The following is a 3898-nucleotide window of genomic DNA, read 5'->3' as shown; positions in this document are numbered from 1 at the left end:
AGACACTACGCAAAACTCAAAAAGTTTGCAACGAAAATTAGGTGCCACACTACGGCGTTTGGTGCGTATTACACCATATGTTGCTGCGTGTGAAATTTAGCTAACATGCTGAATTTTTGCTTAGATTTGGGAGGAGGTCTCTATCTGCCTCCGATCTCGAGAAAATGGATCCCTTGTAGCGCGCTCACTTCCGATCTCACGCCCGCGAGAATGAAATACTCGCAACATCTCTCATAACTCCTAAACCGCTCGAGACATCGAAACGAGGGATTGGCGAATGATAGCACACAAGGAGGAGAGTGTTTTGTCAATTCTTAAACAGACGGAACTTTCTTATCTATGGCGAATATCTGCACTTATACTTACCTTTTTATTTACTTCACTCCAGTGACTGTAATTTTTTAAGAGCTATAGACAGCTAGCGAAACAAGAGCGTCCTAGTATGAAAATAAACTTGAAATTTCTTGTTTTATGTTACTGCAAACCGACACTGAGGTTTTTTGTAAGCTATTGAGCTCTGTGATTGCCAATTACTTGTTTAATGAGGCACTCCGTTTCGGAATTCTGTCTCAATAGCTGCTGTGAGATGAGTTTGGCAAATTACACTGTGACAAAGGAAGTACAATTAAACCATTCACCAAGAGAAATGTGGCCGTTACTCACAAACGGTGATGCTTCTTCGAATGAGAAAAGATTAACAACTCACACAAAAACAGATTGTCAAATCCGTTGGAATTTTGGTGGAATCCACGTAACCCATCGTATTTTTAACACTTAGCGACTGGAATGGAAACTTACCAAAGGATTTTTTCCTTCTCTTGATCTGATCAGTATTAAAATAATGACGAGCGTTCCTTCAGGCGGAATGATAGGCACATGCCGGATACTGGTTACTCACCTACGGATTGCCAAACTGACAATGTGTGATCGCGAATAAAATAGTTGTTATTGAGAAAAATAAACAACTGATTTGTCGCACAACACAATGGTCGGTGTATTGTCAGCAGCGGAGGATAATTCGCGCGACAGGAATGCACAAGCTAGCCATGTGTGCCTTGTCAGTTGGAGTTCGAAAAACAGTCATGAAAGTAGATCTGCCCTTGTCAGCAGTACATTTCAACAAATTAAATATATCTTATCATAACACTCTTTTAGGATATTCCTACTTTCGTAGTAATACCGACCATTTTCTTCATTTGTGTAGCCTGTTGTATAATTAGTTTATTAATGCTGATAATGTGCAAGCAACAATTTAAATGCTTTTTCTCATCACGGTGAACCAATTAAAACATCGTTATTTGTGACTGCTTTTCGACTGTTTCTATCTTGCAATGGAAATATGTTGTTCACATGCATGTAGTACAGTGTGTCGTATTACATTATTACATACATATCAGAGTAATCACGGTGAGACTTCTATACCTCAGATCTTGGACGCTTTTTACCAGGAGCACAATGGGATCACACCTGTGGAGATTTTCCCTTTCTAAATTTTTGTAACAGATCGGACAGATACGCCAAGATACTAGGCAGCGAGAATATAACCTTGTTTTACTTTGCTACCTTGATTCTTAATCACATGATTTTATAATATTCCTTGCTTCCTTATTCACTACCCTCTGTCCCTTCTTGTGATCTGAAAACATCGCGGAGGCATATGATACAATTCCAGCGGCCAATGGCTCATCAGTTACTGAAGTATGCATTTTTGTTGACAGAAGAAAAACAAAACAAAACAATACAGATATAAATAACAGAAAAGTATAATGTACTAACGGAGCGTTTAAATGGCGAAAAACGAAACACTACCCAAAGGCAATGAAATTTAGTACACAGTAAGGCAAAATTTATCGTATGGGCAATACTACCACTGCTAGTACACACCATTCCGATGTGAGCATATGGCCGGGCTACTTTTCCGCTCCCCGCCTCAAATTTCCCACGTTTTAGCAACGCGCGCGCGGGCCAGGTTGGCAGTGTGGTTATCTGACGCCGCTCCCCGCCTCAAATTTCCCACGTTTCAGCAACGCGCGCGCGGGCCAGGTTGACAGTGTAGTTATCTGACGCCCCGAATGTATGTTAATGGCCCGTGCTAGCGGAAATTAGTACGTGCCAAGACGTATCCATTATTATTGGTTTACTGTGAACGTATATCGCGAGGTGGCACGTTTCGCCTGCGCGAGCGAAATGTTTATTCATTGACTTAGCGTTACTCTATGGCGAGCGAAGAAAAGTAAGAAAATTGGAATGTGAGAGGACTTTGTTAGATAAGGACGTGTAGGAAGTGTGTGCAATGAACCAGTCATTATTAGCCGCCGTATTGTATAATTTGTGTTTTTTGAGACTCACAAGCGATATGTAACGTTAATTGTGCAGTTCAGTAACGGCCACAATACAGTCTGTTGCTTTTTGAAGTTGATTGCGCGTATTCAATTTTGAGCAAAGCATTCTGTCATGAACTGTTATGTACTACAAGCTTGTACAGGACTTAGAACATTTGGTGGTCGATGTTTCTACATCTACATTTATATTCCGCAAGCCACCCAACGGTGTGTGGTGGAGGGCACTTTACGTGCCACTATCATTACCTACCTTTCCTGTTCCAGTCGCGTATGGTTCGCGGGAAGAACGATTGCCGGAAAGCCTCCGTGTGCGCTCGAATCTCTCTAATTTTACATTCGTGATCTCCTCGGGAGGTATAAGTAGGGGGAAGCAATATATTCGATACCTCATCCAGAAACGCTCCCTCTCTAAGCCTGGACAGCAAGCTGCACCGCGATGCAGAACGCGTCTCTTGCAGAGTCTGCACTTGAGTTAGCCAAACATCTCCGTAAACTATCACGCTTACCAAATAACCCTGTGACGAAACGCGCCGCTCTTCTTTGGATCTTCTCTGTCTCCTCTGTCAACCCGACCTGGTAAGGATCCCACACTGATGAGCAATACTGAAGTATACGTCGAACGAGTGTTTTGTAAGCGACCTCTTTTCTTGATGGACTACATTTTCTTAGGACTCTCCCAATGAATCTCAACCTGGCACCCGCCTTACCAACAATTAATTTTATATGATCATTCCACTTCAAATCGTTCCGTACGCATACTCCCAGATATTTTACAGAAGTAACTGTTAACCAGTGTTTGTTCCGCTATTATATAATCACACAGTAAAGGATCCTTCTTTCTACGTATTCGCAATGCATTATATTTGCCTATGTTAGGGGTCAGTTGCCACTCCCTGCACCAAGTGTCTATCCGCTGCAGATCTTCCTACATTTCGCTACACTTTCCTAATGCTGCAACTTCTCTGTATACTACAGCATCATCCGCGAAAAGCCGCATGGAACTTCCGACACTATCTACTAGGTCATTTATATATATCGTGAAAAGTAATGGTCCCATAACACTCCCCTGTGGCACACCAGAGGTTACTTTAACATCTGTAGACGTCTCTCCATTGCTGTAGAACCTGCTTCAGTAACACGGTCAAAAGCATAGAGAAAGTTTTCTCTGCTTAAAGGAACTCATTTCAACTCGAATGACCAAATGTGAATGGCAGTGTTCCAATTCGAGAAGAACCTATAGCTCTCTTTCTCTTACATTTCAAACCTTTTACAAGCTACCATCCGAATCGTCAGCTGTTTCTCCACCACGACAGTAAGTTGTCTGCGTGTACGAGACTCCGTACGTTGTGGGGGTCGTCGACGTTGCACGGAATATTGTAGTTCACAGACATACAAACAGAGACACAACACACTCTGGGTCAATAACATCCAGTTTAATATTACCAGATGAAAAACATTATTTTTTTCTTTTCAGTAGTAATGGGTAGCTTATAGTAGTTGCGCTTACCCGCGAGTGAGCTATGGAGACATCTATTAATGAAGTGAGCTGAAAGTGT

This window comes from Schistocerca serialis, chromosome 12, assembly GCF_023864345.2.
Source record: "Schistocerca serialis cubense isolate TAMUIC-IGC-003099 chromosome 12, iqSchSeri2.2, whole genome shotgun sequence".
In the NCBI taxonomy this organism is placed as follows: Eukaryota; Metazoa; Arthropoda; class Insecta; order Orthoptera; family Acrididae; genus Schistocerca; species Schistocerca serialis.
Note: the sequence above shows the minus strand (reverse complement) of the source record.